Below are 23876 nucleotides of genomic sequence, written 5' to 3'. Positions count from 1 at the left end.
TGCCTGCTCAGCAAGGAGTCTGGTTCTTCCTCTCCCTCTGCCCCTCCCTCTCTCTCTCTAATAAATAAATAAAATCTTTTAAAAAAAGACTTACTGAAATCTGAGACTGAATTACTAAATTCAGTCTTAATAGAAGACAGCTAAACAAAGCAATGATCACAACTGGAAAATTTAGCGAGATCATGATTTAACATTTTTGGTTGACACAGGACCTCTTTCAGTAACAACTTTCCCTAAATATCAATTTCTTTGTAAGGCAAAAAATTTTGACAAGAAATCCAGATCCTTCTGATCGTTTTCATATCAATTTAATGTGACATCCTCAGAGTATATAATCAAATATGTAATTATTCTATCTGTTGCCTTGTATATTGCCTGTATCTTTTTCAGACTCAAAGTTCCATTGAGGTAGAGTTTTTTTTTTTTAAAGCAGAGATTTTTAAAGTGTTTGATATATACAATATGCTTAATAAGTTTTTAAAAAACCTATGTATTACAGAAGCCTTAAACAGGCTTTAAAAAAAGAAGGTGATATTAGTGGTCATATCAAACAATTTTCAGGTTTCAGTCATGTAAATAACTATATTTCTCAGAGACAGAGAAACATACAAATGATCTGGGTCCAGTAGGATAATGCTAGCATGTGTTGTAAATTCTTTTATATGACCTTATTCTTGCAAGAATTGGTTATGTGGCAGAAAAAAAGGTATCACTATCTTATACTTTATTATTTAAAGAGATTTATGGAAGTGTTAATTTCTTACACTACCCCTTTGTTTCAGTGGACCCAATTTCCGTGGTAATGGTGAGAGGAAAGTAGGCAATTTAGGCAGCAGCCAAAATCACCTACAAGGCACTATAAAATAAGGCTTGTTCTAGATCATGGGTCTGTCCAAAGGGGAATGTTAAGGGATAGAATGGATGATGGATGCATTGTGGACTTATAACTTTAAGATTAATACTGTTATGCCCCAATAATGGGTCTATGATTAAAGGAGCGAGACTGATGTAAAGCAAAGGTCAAGCAAAGCTTTATTTCATGCGAAGCATCAAGAATCTAACCGAACATTTGGGGCCACACCTCTTATGAGAGAAGGCAACCCTTTGCTGTTTCACAGTCTAGCTTTTAAGGGCAAAGGCCATGCAGTCAGGCCTGGCCACGCACAGGTGACCAATGAGATTTTAACACACACAGGAAACTCCACAGTGAGGCTAGGTGACCAATTGAGGTTCAATTTACCCTAGTATAGACATTTGACCCAGCCTATTACACCTTGATTAGGATTAGTGCCAAAAAGGTTCCCAAAGAGCAGAGGAGTGGGGCATACTCATTAGTATCTAGGGAGACAATATGCAAACACCGCCCCCCCCCTCCGCTCATTGATGTCTCCACCTGGCCTGACCCACCCTTGTATATGGGCTTTGTTACCTGGAGCTGATTTCCAGGACTTGTTTTTAAGTGAATCCCCTGGGGGAAGGGGAGCAACGACAGTTTAAGGGTTAACCTCAATGAAAGCCTCTTGCTAAAATATAAAAATATAAAATAGGTCCTTACATTACAACAACTCAGTAGGGAAAGTCCCAGTGTGGTGATAAAAGAAGTGAGGTAACTTGCATTGCACATTTTTTTTTAAAAAGTGTAAGTTGTATTATTCCGTGCCATGACATCATACTTTATCTTCATCTCTGTCTACTAGTTTAAAACTAGTTAAACAAATTCAACAATTTTTTTAAAAATATTTTATTTATTTATTTAAGAGCAAAAGCCAGAGAGAGAGAGAGAGAGAGAGCATGAGCAATATGGGGCTCGATCCCAGGACTCTTGAGATCCTGATCTGAACCAAAGGCAGACACTTAACTGACTAAGCAAATGAGACTCCCACAAACTCAACAATTTTATAAAATTTTTATTTGTTGGGGTGCCTGGCTGGAACAGTCAGTAAAATATATAAATCTTGATCGTGGGGTTGTACGTTTGAAATCCACCTTGGGTGTAGAGGTTTTATTTAAAAATAAAATCTTTAAAAAAATTTTTTTCATTTTTTTATTTAAGCCATTGTATGGCAGTGTTGATCACTATATTGTACACCTGAAACTAATATTAACCTTATTTTAACTAACTGGAATTTAAATAAAAACTTTAAAAATAAAATAAAAATAATAATCATAAAAATAAAAAAGAGGAAAAATTATTTGGCAGGAAATTTTCTTAATTGCATTATTATTTATTATTATCATAGTCTGTGTGTGTCGGTGGGAAGTGGCTGGTATTACAGTGAGTTCCATATCTGTGTTACACTGAGTTCCATGTCTGTAGTCAGTCTTTTTTTTCTTTTAGTTTATTTTCAGGGATCCAAAATTCATTGTTTATGCACCACACCCAGTGCTTCATGTAATAAATTCCCTCCTTAATACCCACCACTGGGCTCACCCAACCACCTGCCACCCTCCTCTTCAAAACCCTCAGTTTGTTTCTCAGAGTCCACAGTCTCTCATGGTTTGTCTCTCCCTCCGATTTCCCCCAGCACACTTCTCTCCATCTCCCAGTGTCCTCCACGTTATTCCTTATGTATTGATTCTTATAAGAACTTTTATTTCTTTCCCTATTCTGCTTTGCATATGCTTACCTTAGATGTTAAAATGTTATAAACCTCTCCTGCCTGGTCCATTTTCTCTCTCTTCTCTCATGATTTCTCATGCTCTCCCTGCCAACCCCACATGCCTTACAATATCTGGATATGACTAATTTCTTCCTGAGCTACTTTATTCTACTCTGCCATATGGTTGCCCTTCCCTCTTCTGTACCATAACTTCTATCCCCTGCATTTGTGCTTTAACAATACCTAATTCTTTTCACTGCATCTGTATCTTTGAGGTCAATACTCAGTAGTGCAATCGCTGGGTCATAGGCTAGCTCTATTTTACTGGAAAGAAGGGCCATATGCACCCCAGTGTTCATAGCAGCAATGTCCACTATAGCCATTCTGTTGAAAGAGCCAAGATCCCCTTCAACAGACAAACGGATAAAGAAGATGTGATCTATGGATACAATGGAATATCACTCAGCCATCAGAAAGGATGAATACCCAACTTTTGCATCAACATGGATGGGAATGTAGGAGATTATGTTAAGTGAAATAAGTCAAGCAGTGAAAGTCAATCATCATATGGTTTCACTTATTTGTGGAACCTAAGGAATAGCATGGAGGACATTAGGAGAAGGAAAGGAAAAATGAAGTGGGGGGATTGGAAGGGGAAATGAAACATGAAAAACTATGGACTCCAAGAAACAAACTGAGGGTTTTAAAGATGAGAAGGATGTGGGGATGGGTGAGACTGGTGATGGGTACTAAGGAGTGCACATATTGCATGGGGCATTGGGTGTTTTACACAAACAATGAATCATGGAACACTACGTCAAAAACTAATGATGTATTGTATGGTAACTAACATAACATAATTAAAAAGAAAAGGAGGGGGACAATACCTAACACTCAATCTTTGCTAGTTTCTTGTTTACCTCCTTTTAAGAGTAAGCTCATTAGTGTTTTTTGTTTGTTTGTTTGTTTTTGTCTCAACTAAAAGAAGAAAAATAATACACATTATTTTGAAAACTTTTTGAACAGTGTACAAACGTTAGTCAAGTCCACAATGTCTCATCTCTTCTTCCTCCTAACATGGCTAAGATGAAAAACCCTTTATCTGGGAAAAGATTATTCTCCTGCCACCTTGTGTAAGATTTTGGCTTTAGCTTAGATTATCCTTTCTTTCCTTTTCTGAAAATAAGTTGAAAATATTAATAGCCTCAGTTTCTTCTTCCAAAATATGACTGCTTCTTTACCAAGTGCAAAAGCAACCCATTTTGACCATAGTAAACAGCTTGGACCTACTTTTTTTTGGCTCACTGTTTTAGTGAGACAAGTGGAGTGAAGATGACACACCCTTTCCAAATGTATTAATAATTGGTAGACCATACTTCTAAATTGAAGATTTGTTGCCATTAAACTATGACCAGACTCGCTATAATTACAGAGGTAAATTCTTTATATTTACTATATTTGAAATTACCATATAATACCAAAATAAAATTATGATTATGTGAAGAGTCTGTAATATTAAGAAGATGACTTTGAAATGATTGCTTATCTAAATGAAATTTCCCATTTTATAATCTTGTATAAGCTTCCGTTGTCATTTCCTATTTAAAATCTATTAGAAGGCACTCTTATTTTCCCTTAAGTGGGAAGTCAAATGTGGAACAAATTCATCCCAAAGGAACTGATTCTATATTCCACTGAAGACCAGGTGGCTTCCATGTGGCATTTTGCCTCTTGCATATTGTTCATCTCCTACAACAAATGGGGGTATGCTCTTTAGTAAACTAATTCAACTCAATTAGAGGCATTGTCTTCAAGGGATAACATCATAGAGACTAGAATCAGAATCATACTTTTGGGAAAATTGGGCCCAGGATTTTTGTTTTGTTTTGTTTTAAGATTTTATTTATTTATTTGACAGGCAGAGACCACAAGTAGGCAAAGAGGCAGGGGGGGGGGAAGCAGGCTCCCTGCTGAACAGAGAGCCTGATGCAGAGCTTGATCCCAGGATCCTGAGATCATGGCCTGAGCCGAAGGCAGAGGCTTAACCCACTGAGCTACCTAGGGGCCCCTGGGCCCAGGTTTTGATGGCTTCTTTCCTCAATCTTATAAAACCTATTTGAACTCTACTGGATGCCAGAACTGCTTAAAAATATTTGGTCCCTTGTAATTTTAACCTTCCAGTATTCAATGCACCTGATCCATGTAATATCCTATAGTATTTTTGTCAAATGAAGACTCTCAAAGTGTGTTTCTTGGGAGACACTTTTCAATTGGTTGCTTACATTTCTGCATTTATTATTTGTTCTAGGCCATCCTTTGAAGATGGTTGTATTGAATAGACTTGGAAGACAGAAATAGTATCTTTTTTTTTAACTTAACCTGTTGTGTTTGCAAATATTATCTGCCTCTGTTTTGATTCTTCTTGTGGGAACTGAGGCTCAGAACTGATATATAACTCCCACCCCTACACACACACACACACACACACACACACAAATACACACACACACACAAATACTGTTAATATTCTGGCTACCTCTATTGCTGTGAATAATAAACTATATTATTTCTGAACCATGAGTCTGCGTCTTCTATCAACACCCAAGAAACTACGGCAGACTCATACACCAGCTTTCAAATAAGGGAAAATAATCTCAGATGCTTTATATTTTTTGATAGTGTTACCTACTTCTGAACATATGACTGAACACATATAAAGCTGGAGCCCTTTCCATTTAGAGCTTCTTCTGTGGAAGAACTATGCATTCACTAGTAAACAAAAGTAGATTCATCTTTTTTTTTTTTTTCCTCCTGACACCATTTCCTCTCTCACACTGTTGCTCAAATTGGATGGAGTCTAAGGTCCTTTGAGGAAATTTTTGTTTAATGACTCAAAATAAAATAGGAAGAGTCTAAAGTGCTAAAAATACTTCTAGATAAAAGGTATAAGATAATGCCAGAAAGGATAGTAATTTTATCTAACAACTGCCTGTTCACCCCTTTTTTGTTCATTAACTAATCTCCAAATTCCTGACTAAATCCCTTTTGTAAGCCAGAATGTGAGCTAAAAACTGGGATTTTAAAAAATTTTCATTTGAAATCCAGTTAGTTAACATATATGGTTGTATTAGTTTCATGTGTACAATATAACATATAGCACTCAGTGCTCATCATGACAAGTGCTCTAATTAACCCCCATCACTTATTTAATCCATCACTCCTTTCAGATCCCGTCAAGTAACCATCAGTTTGTTCTCTGTAATGAAATGTCTGTTTCTTGCTTTGTTTCTCTTTCTATGTCTTATTATTTCCCCTTTGCTTGTTTGTTTTGTTTCTTTTATTCCATATATGAGTAAAGGTATTTGTCTTTCTCTGACTGACTTATTTCACTTTTAGCATTATACTGTCTAGTTCCAACCATGTTATGCAAATGGCAAGATTTCAGTCTTTTTTATGGCAGAATAATATTCCATTGTATATACATACCACTTATTCTTTATTTATTCATCAATTGATGGATACTTGGGTGCTTTCCATATCTTAGCTTTATAAATAATGCTGCTATAAACATAGGGGTGCTAGAATCCCTTTGAATAAGTTTTCTTATATTCATTGGGTAAATACACACCAACAGGATTGTTGGATCACAAAGGACTTCTATTTTTAAATTTTATGGAAATTCCATACTGTTTTCAAATATGGCTGTATCAGTTTGCATCACCACCAACAGTTCACAATTGTTACTTTTTTTTTTTAGATTTTATTCATTTGACAGAGAGAGATCACAAGTAGAGAGAGAGAGAGGAGGGAGCAGGCTCCATGCCTGGCAGAGAGCCCGATGTGGGACTTGATCCCAGGACCCTGAGATCATGACCTGAGCTGAAGGCAGAGGCTTAACCCACTGAGCCACCCAGGCAGCCCCCACAAGTGTTACTTTTTCACATCCTCTCCAACACCTTTTGTTTCTTGTAGTGTTGATTTTAGCCATTCTGACAGGTGTGAGGTGGTATCTCTTTCTAGTTTTGCTTTGCAATTTCCTGATGATACATGATGATGGACATCTTTTCATGTATCTACTGAACATTTGAATGTGTGCTTTGGGGAAACACTTGTTCATGTCTTCTATCCATGGTTTTATTGGATTATTTGTTTTTGGATGTTGACTAAAAACTGGATATTAAGTAACACACAAGACAGGTTTCCTTGAGCTTAAATTTTATTTGCATGAGTATCATTAACAGGAAAAAATATGCATATGGGTATGTACAAGTGTGTTTATGTATACATCTATCTATCTATCCTCTATCCCATGTCTTCTAATTGTGGTAAATCCTGTAAGGTGGGGAATGGGATAGTCTGAAGAAATATGCTTCTGGATATGCTGGGTAAGCAAATTTAATTGCACTCAGATGCATTGGATATAAGTGAATCACTCAAATGAGTTATTTAATATTATATAGAAACAAATTAAAAGTTTATGTAGTTGAAAATAATAGGTAGTTAAAATAATTTTTTTGTTTGTTGTTTTTGTGTCTTTTTTTGTTTATATATACTATGGTGTGAATGTTTATGTCTCCCAAAATCATATTATGGAATCTAACTCTGGAAGTGATAGTATTAAAACTTAGGGGCCTTTGGGAGGTGATTAGGTCATAAGTGGGATTACAGTCCTTTTAAAGGAGACCCCAGAGAGTTCTCTTGCTTCATTCATCATGTACGTTTACAGTGAGAAGATAGCCATCTATGAGGAAGTGGGCTCTCCCTGGATCTGCCCATTCCTTAATCTTGAACTTCTCTGTTCTAGAACTGTGAGAAATAAATTCCTGTTCTTTATAAGCTATTAAGTCTATATCATGTCCGTTATAGCAGCCTGCTTGCAGAAGGACACTATGACCTAAAATGAGAGCAATAAATATAAAGTTTCAGTAAAGTCAGTTGGTACAATGTTTTTTTTTTTACTTAGAGAAGACATGCTGCTTCATGTTAAACCTTGATATTGTATATGTTTCTTGAAGGGCCACTTCTTACTCCTTTGTGTGTTTTCCACAAAGTCCAGGATGATGCCTTACATAAAGGTAATATTTTATAAATACTGTTGGAAATATATACTTCTCTAAAATCTTATTTTGCCTACAGATTACTTGGATCCACTTTGCCTTGTGTAGAATATTTGAAATATATTAAGTACAGAATGTCTCTCTAAATAACATTTAGAATCATCATTAGTTTATGACTCCTGACTCATTTGTTTATGCAGTGATACTTACTTCAAGAACACTGAAATTTGTAATATAATTTTGAATTAATCACCAAGCTAGTTTATTTTAACTTATGAAAAAATAATTTCTCATGTTGGTTTAATTCTGCTCTTATGTTATGGTCATGACATTTTCATTAAAATAAAGTAGAAAATAGAAGTAAATAATTAATGAAAAATAAAAAATAATAAATAAAAAATAAAAGCAAATCTCTTGTGAAATGTTAAACTTTTCTTACTTATTTTGTTTTGCTTTTCCTCTACCATGCTGGCAAAGCTGTATGTTGCAGATAAGTATAATTTTCTAGGTGGTAGGTTTGTTACTTTTACTAAAATTTTCAAAATATAAAGAGTTGAATAGTCATGGATTGTTTATTAAACTCCTTATCTACACATATAAAAATAAAACAATGATGGTGACCTGGGTATTTCTAAAATTGTATTCTGTTTTTCCATATTATGGTTTACAATGTAATTAATAAAGATTCTGCATATATTAACATCCATCCCCTTCTATCTCATCTGTATGTCCATACAGAGCATGTATGATTTCTATTCATTTCTATGTTGTGGTGAAGAGATTGTCTGAAGTAGCCTATATTTATGCAGGTAGATCTTAAGCTACGGTGCTCTTGTTTATTTGCTTGTTCGTGATCAGTATGTCTGAAAGATGATAACTATTGCATCAGGTGTGACGATTAAAAAATATTATTGGTGCCTGATACACTGTGATGAAATAGGTAAGTCAATTCATAATTTGTTAATTAAATTAGAAAAGAAATTCCTTTGGATTTGTTCTTTATTAAAGTTTTTTTTTAACGAATTCCTTGGGATGTTTTTTGTGTAATATATATCACATGCCTCAACCTTTAAATTTGAATGTAGAAAAGAGTTATCAGAATGAGCCTAGAAAATATTGTTATGGGGGCGCCTGGGTGGCTCAGTGGGTTAAGCCGCTGCCTTTGGCTCAGGTCATAATCTCAGAGTCCTGGGATCGAGTCCCACATTGGGCTCTCTGCTCAGCAGGGTGCCTGCTTCCTCCTCTCTTTCTGCCTGCCTCTCTGCCTACTTGTGATCTCTCTCTGTCAAATAAATAAACAAAATCTTAAAAAAAAGAAAACATTGTTTTGAAATATTTTTGTTCTGTTATATTATGTTAACTTAGGAAATAATGGTAGTTATTTTTATTAGCATTTCCTACTTTCCACATGCCCTTACAGATGAGATATCATGTTTTTCCTACTCTTTATATCGTGGTTGTTATATTCTTCATGATCAATAACAATCAATAAAAATTCACAACATTAATTTTCTTTGGGAAAGTGATATTTTAGCAAGAATCCATGACCAAAAATTTTAGCTGTTGTTCTTCCAGGAGATGAGACTATCAATGTTCCCGAAATTTCAAGAAATAGAACTTATTAATTGTGTTGGTTGATGTTTATTGTCTCTGAACTTAGAGGTGCATAATTCAATTTAAAATTTATTTTGGGGGCACCTGGGTGGCTCAGTGGGTTAAAGCCTCTGCCTTTGGCTCAGGTCATGATCCCAGGGTCCTGGGATCGAGCCCCGCATCGGGCTCTCTGCCTAGCAGGGAGCCTGCTTCCTCTTCCCTCTCTCTCTGCCTGCCTCTCTGCCTACTTGTGATCTCTATCTGTCAAATAAAATAAATAAAATCTTAAAAAAAACGGAGTGGACCTTATGGGGGTGCTTATCTGAAATTGAGGGACATTATAAAAAAATAAAAAATAAAATTTATTTTGAATTGAAAACAAGATCTTACTGAAGTTTAGGCATCCCACTTTATATCAGGCCTCCAGTACATTCTAATTTATTTATAGAAAATATCATAAACATGAATGACACTTTTCCTATTGCATTTATATGAAACTGCAATGACTCAAAGATGTCAGATTTGAAAAGCACTACCTTTCTATAATTTCTGTTTCCTAGGAGGAATGGATATACCATTTTAGCTCAATTATCCAACAGTATTCAAAACCACCATGAATTTTAAAACATAGTTATTACACCCTAAAAATCAAGTATGAAAATGTATAAACAACCAAATCTCTATCTGTAAATGAAATACTCCCACACAGACGGGTTTTAAAACTTTCTAACTTAAGGAATTTGATAGCACAGACTCAGGGTAGTAGTTTCAGTGCCTACAGTATACTTTCAGGGAGAGAGTAATGTAAGCTCTGAGTCACTTTCTGCCTAGAGATGACCTAATAGTGGTTCTGGCATTGTTTGTTTGTTTTTGAAAATACGTTCCTGGGCGTCATTCAGAAAATGCAGAGTTTGGCATCTATATAAATTAAGGATGATCTTTTTGAACTTTTGTCTTTCATTACATCAAATTACCATAATTGGACAGAAATTCCACTAAATTAAGCATTGTTAGGAAATGTGTAAATTGGAGCTACTCAAATTAGTTGCTCTTTGAACTATGTGCTGTTGGTTCAGGATTAGATAAGGATTTTGAAGGCAAACCTAAATCATTGCTTCCTTTTTTGAGAGATTCTCAGCATATTTTCTTAAAATTAGCTGAAATAAACAATGTGTTTAGTCGCAAAGTGATTTGCATTTTTGCACAAACTCCCTATCTCCTTGAGAATTATAACAGATATTTCATGAAACATCATTGATCTTTACTTTGTTACACTGCTGTAAAGTACATTCAGAGTTGCCAGTTAAAGGTGTTAGTGTTGAGATGAAATGTCATGCATTTTTCTTCACTTCCATGCAAATGAACACAGTAATTTATTAAGACACAATGAAGAAAAAAAAATTGACAATGAGTTCCAGATTTTAAAAATCACTTGCCATTCAATCCAAATTGTGAGTTTGATCGGTTACCGAACACTTTATAATGCACCCCCGGTAATTTTACAGAGATTACTTTTTTCTTACCAATTCTTGTTTATTCTGTCTTGCAATGCAGAGAAAGCTAACTAATTTAAAATAAACTTCCGTTAATTTTGATTGTTATAAACTTAAAATTGACTAATTTCCATATACAGAGTTTAAAATGTTCACAATTTACATTAAATATATATTCTGTGTATACCTTGGAAAAATTATACTGAAAATTGAAATTAAAATGATGTTGTATATAGCTGCAAGAAGCCGCCTGTCCCATTTCATCTTACTATATAAGTTGTGTCAGGTAATTTATAAAATCCCTGCTGCATAACAAATCTATTTTTTGTTGGAATGGGTAGTAATGTTTCTTCTTATTTCGAAATAAGAGTTGGTCTATGAGTGCCTCTGCAACTGTATTTTTCCTAAGTGGCTTCATGGTCTTGAACTGAGAAAGTTCAGAGCATTAAACATCAAAGTAATATATTTTGACATAATTAGACATCAAGGAAATGCAATTAAAATGACACTGAGATATCACTACACACTTACCAGAATGGCTAAAATAAAATATAATGACAAGCCCAAAAGAAAAAAATATACCATTTGATGATACACAATGGCAAGTTGTACCATAACTTAACCATGTCAGACTAGTGTAGTGTTAAATTTGTTTTTCTAAGCCATGTTTTGGGTCACTTACCACTTTTCAAGAATATAAAGTGCTATCATTTTACTTAAAACTGTGAAATTTGGTCAGATTTAAATTTCAATTTATGTTAAAACATTCTGTAAACTGTGTTAGACTTTGACATTTGTTCCCTCAGTTCAGTGAATAACACTATATCATATTCTGAAAAATACGCTAATTTTTTATTATTTTGAAAAATATCCCTTTTTCCTCTTATGGTAATTATGAATATGAATTAATAGTAGAATTTGATATGGTCCAGTATGACCATAAATACTTTATTGTATATTATCAAATTTAATAATGAATATAATGTACTTCTTTGGACAATTTTTAAAGACCATTCTACTCTTAAAACAAAAAAAATGGAGATGCACTTCTTTAGTTCACACAAATTTCATTTTATTATATATGACCTCAGATAAATTTCAACAAATCATAATTTATTAAAATCATGTCTACTTAAAAATCTCATAGAAGAGTTAAACCATCAAAAATAAAAATAAACACACACAACACACACACATCACCCATGTATTGGCAAATCACAATTGCTGTAACAATACATTAGGCATTCCACAGTTAAGGGCTATCAAAATTTCCATCAGTGACAAAAAGATTTGTATCCAAATGGACTGATTTTCCAGAATCCAAGAAAAAGTCTCCTAGGATTTATTTAAAGATAAATATTTGAACAAATACTTCTTAAATTTAGGAAATTCAGAACATACGATTAAAGAATATTTGCAGTGCAGACTATATTCAATCCTTCCTTCAAAATGTGCCTTTGAGTACATAATTCTGTTTTCTCGATCTCAATTGAGCTGTCTTCCAAGGAAGTTTTCCAAAATGTGTGTCTCTGTGTGATAAATGTTCTAAGACCTAACATGCTTCATTGTATTTTTACTGTGCTCTCAAATTTAATCAATAATTTGGATTGATGTATAATACCTAGTTTCAAATATCTTTTCCATCTATAAAAACTCCCAGCTGTCTCTTTATATGCTATTACTATTGAGAATTGTGCTGTCAGTATTATTCTTGTACATTTTAGGTGATCTGTTCTTCTCTTGGGCATCATTTATGCTCTTCTCTGTTTTTGATATTCTTAAAACTCACCATAATGTATACGAGTGGTTTTTAGTGTGTGTAGTTTTTGTTTTGTTTTGTTTCTGATATCTCATGTTTGGCATCATTTTAAGTCTGGTATCTTTTATCTTTCTTTAATTCTCCAAAATTTATCTCAGTACTTATTTAAATATTTTCTTTATTTTTTTTTTCTCTTCTGCTGTATTTGGGCAGAAGTCATTAATTTGTTTGTTTTTCCCAACTCATTTATTCATTTTACAGCTATATTCATCTTAGTCTCCATTTATTGTATTCTTTATTTCAACAATTTTCACTTAATTTATATTCACAGTATAGTATCTTTCTTTTCCTTGTATATGTATATCATTATTTTATCATATACTTTTAAGCTATTTTTAAAAATATTTTATTTATTTATTTGACAGTGAGAGATCACAAGTAGGCAGAGAGGTGGGCAGAGAGAGAGGAAGAGAAGCAGGCTACCTGCTGAGCAGAAAGCCCGATGTGGGGCTTGATCCCAGGACCCTGAGATCATGACCTGAACGGAAGGCAGCGGCTTAACCCACTGAGCCACCCAGGCGCTCCTTTTAAGCTATTTTTTAAAAGTACAGTCATTCTTTTTTTTTTTTTTAAGATTTTATTTATTTATTTATTTGACAGAGAGAGATCACAAGTAGACAGAGGGCAGGCAGAGAGAGAGAGAGGGAAGCAGACTCCCTGCTGAGCAGAGAGCCTGATGCAGGACTTGATCCCAGGACCCTGAGATTATGACCTGAGCTGAAGGCAGTGGCTTAATCCACTGTGCCACCTAGGCGCCCCTAAGCTATTTTTTTAATTCCTGTTCCAATAACACTTGGATTGGCATATAAAGTTAACCACATCATATTTTTTAGGTAAGTAATTGTACTTTTTATGTGCATAGTTATTTTGGTCCATGAGTTCAGCTCTTCTTAGGATCATCAAATCTCTGTAAAGTCTGGGTATGCTAGGATTTTCTAAGCAACAATAAAATACATTGAAACCTGGTAGCTTAATTATAATAATGTTTTCTTTCTCAATCATTCATAATAGTATTCCATTCTGAGTAGCTTCCTTCTATTTTGCAGCTTTAGTATTTGGAAAAACTTGAAATGTGATATTACTGTGATAATGTGAATTAGTCAGGGTTTTTCAGAGAATCGGGAAGAGAAAAAAAGGAAGATATTCTCCAGGGCCAACTCTAGAAGTGACTATTAAAACATCTGTCCAAATTCAATTGAACAAAACTCAGAAATGCCATCTCCAGTGAAATACAAAAAAGATTATATATAGTTCTGGGCACACACATCTCATTTGACCCAATGATGTATATCAATGAAAGACTGAAGGCCAATCACCACTCCATGGGAGAATTTAAAAATAAATTTACTAATGAGGCCAAGAATTCAGAATCACCAATACTTCAGAACTAATAATAACTGCCTTCACTTGATTTTATTCTATAAGATAAATCCTATGATCAAGTTTCAATTTTAAATTCTTACAATTTTAAATTCTTAAATCCTTATGAAGAAGCATCATTTGGAGGGAGCAGTTTTCATAATTTATCATCCATCAGCTTTTTTTTAAAGATTTTATTTATTTATTGGACACAGAGAGAGAGAAAGAGAGAGAGAGAGAGATCACAAGTAAGCAGAGAGGCAGGCAAGCAGGGAGGGAAGCAGGCTTCTTTTTGAGCAGAGCCCGATGTGGGGCTGGATCCCAGGACCCAGAGACCATGACTTGAGATGAAGGCAGAGGCTTAACCCACCACCCACGTGATGAGAGAGCCACTCAGGTGCCCCTCATCCATCAGTCTTAATTGATTGGAGGAAAATGTGTGGAGGAATAATGCCTTAGGGAGCTAATCTCTCTAAAGAATTTTCAAGTCTTTACCCCTTGAAGGTTTTTGTAAAGTTCTGATAGCCTCTAAACATCTAGTGGATTTCTACAGTGACAGGCCTGTTAAAACCTGTCTTCAAACCAGGAATAGAGCTTGAAACATACCAGTCAAGGGCAACTTTGAGTCTTTTAAGGAATTTATCATCATTTCTTTCTTTTTGGTTAATATCTGAAATAGTTCCATATTACACTGGCATAATTTCTCCAGAGCTGACTTTGAAGGAGGCATTCAGTTCCAGCTAGTTCCATATTTTGGCAAGAACTATACTTCTATATTTAAAAAAAAACATATTTTAGGGCACCTGGGTGGCTCAGTGGGTTAAAATCTCTTCCTTCGGCTCAGGTCATGATTCCAGGTTCCTGGGATTGAGTCCTACAGTGGGCTCTCTTCTCAGCTGGGAGCATGCTTCCATTCCTCTCTCTCTGGCTGCCTCTCTGCCTTCCTATGATCTCTGTCAAGTAAATAAATAAAATTTTTAAAAAAACATATTTTATACCAGTTATCCATGTTTATTAACTAAGATATCACAATACAAATAATACAAACAGTTGCTCTTTATTAATACCTTCAACCAAGATCAAAAAATATGTCATATTTTCTCCAAAAATTTTATATCATCTGATAGGTCAGATATATATATAAAATTACTTTTAAAGTTTTAAAAATATCAGCAAATATTTTCATTTAAATGCAAATTTGAAAAAAATCTACTTTTCCAAACACGACTTTTTATCCTATTTATTTTGAATTTTGTCAACAACTGATAAAATGTTTAGCGAGACTATAAATGTTAGATCGAAAAAAATGATTAATAGATGTAGGTTCAAATTATTATGTTCCATTAAAAATGATTTAGTCTTTGATGAACATCTGTTTGGTAATATGTTGATCCAGATATAGTAAATTAAAGACATATATAAAATTATAGGGAAATGACATCTTTCGTTCCATTATGAGTAGAGCTTTTAAAATGCTATTTGTCACAACCTGTCATCTTGTCATTATGTAGCATTATGTAGCAATTAAAAAATGTATACTCTTCACTTAGAAGTCTTTTAGAAATCTAAAATATGACTTTCTATGGTTTGTGTCTCCATATTGCTTTATTGCCAGTTAAAACAAATCCACATGCTTTGATTCAAAGGTAATAAATTCCTCTTATTTGGAAAAAGGATGTTTATTTTTGTTCTCTCACCCTTAGCAGGTGGTTTCATTTTAGCACACTTCAGAGTTATAATTTCATGCTTATTAAAAATATTTATTTTGATCTACATAGATGAATGAAACTTTTATTTTATTAAATTATTTGCCAAAAAATCTGTGAGTTTTAAAAATGTATTTCCTTTGAAGGGTTATTTTAGAGCATTCAAAGAGGATCTAAGAGTGTGGTATTATGCAGTTTTTAAGTAGGTATGAAATGGTTAATTATAGGATTGTTTCTTTAGGCTTATGTATATTGTCCATTATATGCTATAAAATATTTTGAAAGTAAATTTAAAGTATGTTTTATGTAGTTTATTTTTTGGAAAAAAATATTGAAATGACTTATGAAATTCAGTATACTCTCAACATTGATTTATTTTGAAATTTACCAGTTGTCTACTGAACTATTATATGGCAGATATTACTTCAGACTACACTGGTAAATGAAATACTTGGCTTTGTAGAACTTTTATTTTAATGGGTGAGACAATTCAAAGCTATAAACCTTAATAAAAATGGCATAGTGCATTCAAAAAGGAAGAGTACAATGGGGAAAAAGAAAAATTCGATCAGGGTGAGAAAAATCAAGGTTGCTAGGCAGGGGATGGGGAGTTAAATCTTTTAATAGAAAGATCAGGGTAGTTACAATGAAGCTGACAATTGAACAAATGTATGGAAAGGTGATGAATTTGCGCAGAACTATCAGCAATAAGGTCACTCCAGACAAAGGAATTGGCTATCTTGAAGGCCATAAGGTTGGATCATGCCTGGCATATCTGAGGAATAGCAAGGAGGCCACTGTGAGTGACTGAAGAGTAGCAGGGAAAGAGGTCACAGAGGTTAAATGAGTGGCTAGATCATGTAAAAGCTTCGAAGTCATTGTAAAACTCTGGCTTTTATATTTGGAAACTTACTGTGTGATAGAATTTTTGCTAATAACTGAGAGTTCAAATGTCCATAAAATTTCAAGGATTCTTATTCTAGTAAGACAGAATAAAGAGAAAGAGTTCATATTTTCACATGGTGTAACAAATGCTCGGAGATACAAGTGTAGGAAGCTATGGGAGCACAGAAGAAGGCACTAAAATCACACCATATATTTGATGACTGTGACTATATATAAATTTGTATTTTCTAGATTTTTTGTAGTCATGGAATCACACAGTATATACTATTCATGGCCTGGATTTTCTTTTCTCGGCATCATTACTTTGAGAATCTCCAATTGTCTTTGCTCTATTGATGGACATTGATGAACATTTCCACTGTTTTCAATTCTTAAAAATAAAGCTGCTATGAAATTCACATACAAGTCCTTGTATGAACATAGGGATTGTTTCTCTTGGTGAAATGCCTAGAATAAAATGGCTATTTGTGTAACTGCAACATATTTTTCATTTAAAAAAATTTTGAAACTATTTTCCAAAGTGGTTGTATCATGATATATGCCAACAACAGTTTAGATTTTTTGTTTCTTCTCAATCTAGCTCAGACCAAGTACAATTAGCCTTTATAATTTTAGCCATTCTAATAGATATGTAAGCATGTCTCATTATGATTTTAATTTGTATTTCTTTAATGTTTAAATGTTGAGAAATTGGCCATGTGCTTATAAGCCATCCATATACTTTTGGTGACATGTCTCTTCCATTATTTCCTTCACATGTAAAATTGGATACTCTGTTTGGTTATTAGTAAGGTTTTTTATTTTTATTCATTTTTAAATAATCAGAGTAGATGTCCATTATCAGATATTTAATTTGCAAATCCCTTCTCCATCTTTACGGATTCTCAATGGAGCTTTGATAGCTGTGTCTTTCAAGAAATATGCTACTTCTTTCCTGGTACACGGAGGTATGACTAGAACATTATCAATGTTGACCTTTGCAAAGAAAATCATGGCTTAAGATATATGTAGTCTGCAGTTGTTGGGAGTGTTCACCATCCTTGCCTCTAACTCATCTCTCACTGCCCACACATTCAGGTATAGGGGAATATTGATTGACAAAATATTAATTGCCAAATAACACTAGTTAGAGAATAAGAAAAATGCAGGCACCTGATTATATAATATTCCTTAAATAAAATATGTTTTTATAAGTGCTATTGGAAGTAAATTCCTCAATACTTTAATCACACAGAATGATGGAATCCTAGATTTTTTTTCTTGTATTTACTAAGAAAATGATCATGCCTCAAGTATATTAAAATGGAATAGGGAAAATTAAAAATTGCTTTAAGTCGATTTGCGTGTGTTGTGCGTATGTGAGAGAGAAAGTGAGAGAGAAAGAGAAAGAGAGAAAAAGAGAAAGGGAAAGACAGAGAGGTGGCTGCAGTGCATTGATGAGTTGCAGGATAGATTTTAAAGTTTTTTCTTTTGCTTTCTACATTTCCTTTTCCTTAGGTTCAAGAGAACAATCAGTAATATCTCAGATGCCTGCTGGTAACATCAGCAGAAAGAGTTAGAGGTTCCTAGAAAATTAAAGAAGAGATATAGTTTTCCTGACATAAGAAAAGTCATTTTTTGTCCCCAGCTATTTTCAATGATCTATACCCCACCTGTGTACTTGCCCAAGCACACTTCTTCCAAAAATTCCTGGGAGGTTCTTACAAAGAAATGCAAAAACCTCACTCCTAAGGATTTTGAGGGAACAAGGCAATGGGAAAACTAACAGTCACCACCAGAGCAGGAAATAGCCTAAGCTATTGAGACAATAAATCAGTGGTAAAACTCCTAGTGCTATTTCAAAAGCAATCAAGGCCTTTCATTCCTTGTCCCAGAAAATGAGCCCAAGACCCCATCTAGTTTCTATCTGCTCTTGAAGCCTGCAGAGTTCCTTTCCCTTGTCCAACAGTTACCTCTGCTTTATTCTAACGTTGAAGTTTCTGCCCTCGGTGGAATACAAGCTTCATTCAGGTGAACATGCAATACATATTGCACAAATACATATGTGGATGTGCATGCATCCACAACCTTATGACCAACCATACACGGGATAATAAAACTCTCCCTTCTGAGTATTCATCTTAAATACTAAATAAAAATCTCTCTCCTGTTCAAACAGTCAAGGCTTTGGAACTTATTCCCTGTGAACTCCTTGTATGTTGTAAACAAAGATTCCTTTGTTTGACAACTCCACCTGTTTCTGTGATTCACCAAAGACTGACCTCAGTTAGTTCAGTTACTGTAATGTAATATCAAGCATATCTAGTTAGTTGATCATTTTGTTCAAGTCTTACATATCTTACCAATATGATGACCATTTGTCTATGTAATCTTAAAATAAGGGTGTTGAAATTATTTTCCATTTGTCGTCCAAGGTAGAAGTTATGATTTTTGTTCTTAGTTTTTCCCTATATATCCCCAAATCTGTTGTTACGTATTAAAATTCAAGAATTATTATACTCCCGGGGCGCCTGGGTGGCTCAGTGGGTTAGGCCGCTGCCTTAGGCTCAGGTCATGATCTCAGGGTCCTGGGATCGAGTCCCGCATCGGGCTCTCTGCTCAGCAGGGAGCCTGCTTCCTCCTCTCTCTGTCTCTGCCTGCCTCTCTGCCTACTTGTGATCTCTCTCTGTCAAATAAATAAATAAAATCTTTAAAAAAAAAAAAGAATTATTATACTCCCTGATGAATTCATCCTTTTACTCTTCTGTAATTTTGACTTGATCTTTATGTCTGATAATGAAATTTGCTTTAAAATCACTTTTCATTATCTTGATATAACCACCAAAGTTATAGTGTGATTAGAGTTAATATAGCATATTTTTTCTTTTACTTTTTAAAGCACTTCTATATTGAATCCTGACAAAGAAACAAAACAGCTTTTTAACTCTGGAAGCATCTTTCTAAATTATCCTTTTTTTTTTTTTAATGAAGCAGTAGCAATTTTTGTTAAGGGACCTAAACTGAAAGTAGGTTTAGAAATTTATTTATTTTTTTATTTATTTAGTAAAAGATTTTATTTTATTTATTGACAGCAAGAGAGAGAGAGAGAGAGAGAGAAGAAGCACACAAACAGGGGGAATCATGTGCAAAGGAAGAGGAAGAAGCAAGCTCCTTGGGGTGCAAGTAGTCCCATGCAGGGCTGGATCCCTGTACACTGGAATCATGACCTCAGCCAAAGGCAAACATCTGCTTAAACAACTAAGTCATCCAGGCACCCCTAGAAAATTAAAAAAAAAAAGGCCTTTTAAAACATTTTGTTTCTTTCTTGTTTTTTTTTTAAAATATTTTATTTATTTGACAGACAGAGAGACAGGAAGAGGAACTATAAGCAGGGCAGAGGGAAAAGGAGAAGCAGGTTTCCCACTGTGCAGAGAGCCTGATGTGGGGCTTCATCCCAGGACCCTGGGATCATGACCTGAAAAGAAGGGACACTTCTTGGAGGAAGCCACCCAGACACCTCTTTTCTTTGTTTTTAATATATGGCAACTGATGCTTCCCAGCCACGAGGAGCATATTACCCATTGATTAAATCTTTGATAACAACCTATTTAAAAAGGTGTGTAAATATATACTTACTCAGATTTATACACTTTGTGTTTTCTTCATAGTTTGGGGCTGGACCCCATGGTCACAACACTGCTTCCAGTCTTTGCCTTCCCATCTTTTGATACCAGGTATTTGGTCAGCAAAGCAAATTAGTATCAAAATTGATAAGCCCTTGGCACCATATCTCTGGAGCAGGGCTTGCTCTTAGCCAAGGCCCAGAGCAGTTGACCTCCCCTCACTAGTGCTATAGCCCCAAGGACTAGGTCCCTGCCACCAGAACTCAGTCTTACATGTTATGCTAAGCAGACAAAACCAAACCAGGAAAGCTCCGACAGCTTTCACTGGCATGCCTCATCTCCAACTCTCTCGACATCTAGGCAGTACCAGATGACAGGGAGGGGTCTTGGTCCAACATATGGGAGGGAAGGAAGTAGCCACGAGCAAGTACCTGCCTCTCTGTTCCTTTCTTTCATGAGCAGGTTGTAAGGAGGAGGAAGAGGAAGGGGAAGAGAGGTGAACTTCAAGGGGTGAAGGCCTCAGGTAGGCAGCTGGCTCCTGCCAGTAGGAAAGGGACAAAGGAGAAGGCAGTGAGTCTTGCAGGGAGGGTGGGGGGTAAGGGTTACAGCTTATGACGGAATCTGGACAGGAGTAATAGGGATACTAGTCATTTGAGTCCACCATTGGCAAGCTGGGCTGGGTGTCAGGGCAGATAGGCCTCCCTGGGCAACGGCACATGAGAGAAGGTGGAATTCTTCTCTGAGGAGCAGGTGAAGCTTTGGGTGTTGGGAAAGCATAGACAGTATTGTTCCAGGGCCAAGGACAGGTCCGGGTACTCCTGGTTGGAGGTCAAGGCCACAGTATGATCCATGTCTTCTACCAGCAGCTTGAAGGTACCACATGCCAGCCACCCCTCATTATTGTGTATAACTCTCTGGTGCACTTATTGGCTTATCCATCAAATGACTCCTTCAGCAGCTTGAAAACCACCTCCACAGGCACTCCAGGATATGGGAGGCTTCCAGAGTGAAAATTTTGCACAGGATCACCCCCAAAAGACCAGAAGTCACTCTGGTGGATGTAGATATGGTCAAACATGGCCTTAGGGACCATCCACTTCACAGGCAGTCCACTGTTGGTTCTCATTTTATAGTAACTGATGTGGTGATATCTCTGGCAAGGCTGAAGTCTGAGATCTTCATCATGTTGTCCTTTGTCACCAGCACTTCCCTGGTGGCCAGGTCTTGGTGTATGCACTTCTTGGAGGCAAGGTACTCCATGCCTCAGGCTACCTGGTAGGCAAAGTATACCGGGTGCTTGGAGGAGAGTTGCTCTGCTGCATTGTGGCTGATATTGTAACAGTACTCCAGGTCAGGAGGCCTCTGGGCCTGCAGGTACTCCTGTATGTTGTCTTTGGAGGCATATTCCATGATAGTGTACGAAGGACCATCCTGTGTGCAGGACCCAGCAGGTTGATGGTGTCCTTGTGCTGTCCAATCATCTTCATCATCTCCATTTCTGAGATTAGGTTTGACAGGTCTTTCTCTGCTGCATCTGACTTCAACATCTTCACAGACACTTTAGTCAAATGGTTGGATTTGTCTTTGTCCAGCCCAAAGTAGGCCTCTCTTAGGGGTCTGCCTAAACTGCCTACAACCAGCCTGCCTCAAGGCAGTTATGTACTCTAGATTATCCTCAAAAACATTAAACCACAAGCTAAAAATTCTCTTCACTAGGTCTCTGTCGCAGGTCTAATTTTCTTATCTTTCATCATTTATCTTTTTCCTAATTCTTATTTTCAGTATAGTTTATTTGGCTTCCAGGTGTTTCCCCGGGTTTCTGTATGCTGTTTCATAGGGAAGAATTATCCTGTCATAAAATTATTTCTTGAGCATTCATTACATCTCTCGGTTAAAATGGGTTCTTTTATGGTATTGATTCATTTGAGTTTTCTCAAAATGGGAAGAATTTTCAAAATGGTGTTTTCCTCAAGGTTCAGAGTATGTCTTAGCCTCATCTTTACTCTTTTTGAAATTCACTTTTCAAATTCTTGTCCCTCTTTTTATCTTTTTAAATTAAAATGTTTCCTTTTACTATTTTTTTATTTGAGTGTAGTTGATAGTCAGTGTTACATTGGTTTCAGGTTTTCAAGATCTCCATACATTATTCTATGATCACTACAAATATAGCCACCATCTGTCACCATATAACACTATTATAATATCATTGACTATATTCTCTACACTGTCCCATATCTCTTTTTAAAATCTCTGATTTTTATGTTTTCTGTTATTCCAATTTTCGACCTCATTTTACTTGGTTACTTTAATAAAATATGCCTGATTACACACTCTATGCTGAAAACCATAGCATTTGATTTATAGTAGTCTTCTTCTTCTTCTTCTTCTTCTTCTTCTTCTTCTTCTTCTTCTTCTTTCTTCTTCTTAATTAACATATAATGTATTATTAGCCCCAGGGGTACAGGTCTGTGAATCGCCAGGTTTACACACTTCACAGCACTCACCACAGCACATACCCTCCCAAATGTTCATAACCCCACCACCCTCTCCCTAACCTCCCCCCCCCCCCGGCAACTCTCAGTTTGTTTTGTGAGATTAAGAGTCTCTTATGGTTTGTCTCCCTCCCGATCCCATCTTGTTTCATTTACTCTTTTCCTGTTCCCCAAACCCCCCACATTGCACCTCCATTTCCTCATATCAGGGAGATCATATGATAGTGCCTTTCTCTGGTTGACTTATTTTGCTAAGCATAATACCCTCCAGTTCCATCCATGTCAACGCAAATGGCAAGATTTCATTTCTTTTGATGGATGAATAGTATTCCATTGTGTGTGTATATATATATATATATATATATATATATATATATATATATATTTCATTTGTTGATGGACATCTAGGTTCTTTCCATAGTTTGCCTATTGTGGATATTAATGCTATAAACATTTGGTGCACGTGCCCCTTTGGATCATATACAGTCTTCTTTACCTCTATCAGAACCCCAGGAAGCTTTATTTATTTATTTACTCACATAAACAGATGATCCAACACAACGTTTTTTGATGTTCCAATGTATTATAATGTCTTACCGCTTAACACTATGCTTACTGCTCTCTTTCACTGTCTGACTAAATCCTCATCATCACTATGCCATTTAATGAGAAAGAACATTTGAACTCAGAGTTCTCTCCATATCAGGGAATGAAGACTCCACCCTTCTGTTTGTGCAGGTAAAATAAATGTTGATGTCTGTCCTGCACATACCCCATCCTATTCACCAGAATATTCACCATCAAAATATATACACAATGAAAACCATACCTCACCACTTCTATTACCACCCAGCATGCTAAAAACACCATCATATGTTCCTGAATTATTGACTTGATTGATAACCCCACTTCCACACATACTGCACTCCTTTCTCCCTGCAAATTTATTTTGGTACAGCAATTTAACCTAAAAATCAAGTCATATGATTTTATTCTGCTGTTGAAAGACTTTTGGTATCTTCCCCTTTCATATTAAATAAAAACTGAAGGCGTTTCAATGTACTAGAAGGTCATACATCAATACGTTCTTCCTCTCTCCACCACTATGAACTCCTCATTGGCCTCCTTGCTTTTCCTCAAAAGTAACAGACAAGCTGTTCACACAAAGTCTATATACTTACTTGCTCTGCCTAGAGCAATCTTTTCCTTTAATATTTGTATAACACTCTCCTTCACTTCCTGGGTCTTT

This window comes from Mustela nivalis (assembly GCF_964662115.1).
Source record: "Mustela nivalis genome assembly, contig: HAP1_SCAFFOLD_421, whole genome shotgun sequence".
Lineage (NCBI taxonomy): Eukaryota > Metazoa > Chordata > Mammalia > Carnivora > Mustelidae > Mustela > Mustela nivalis.
This window is presented reverse-complemented; position numbering follows the sequence as displayed.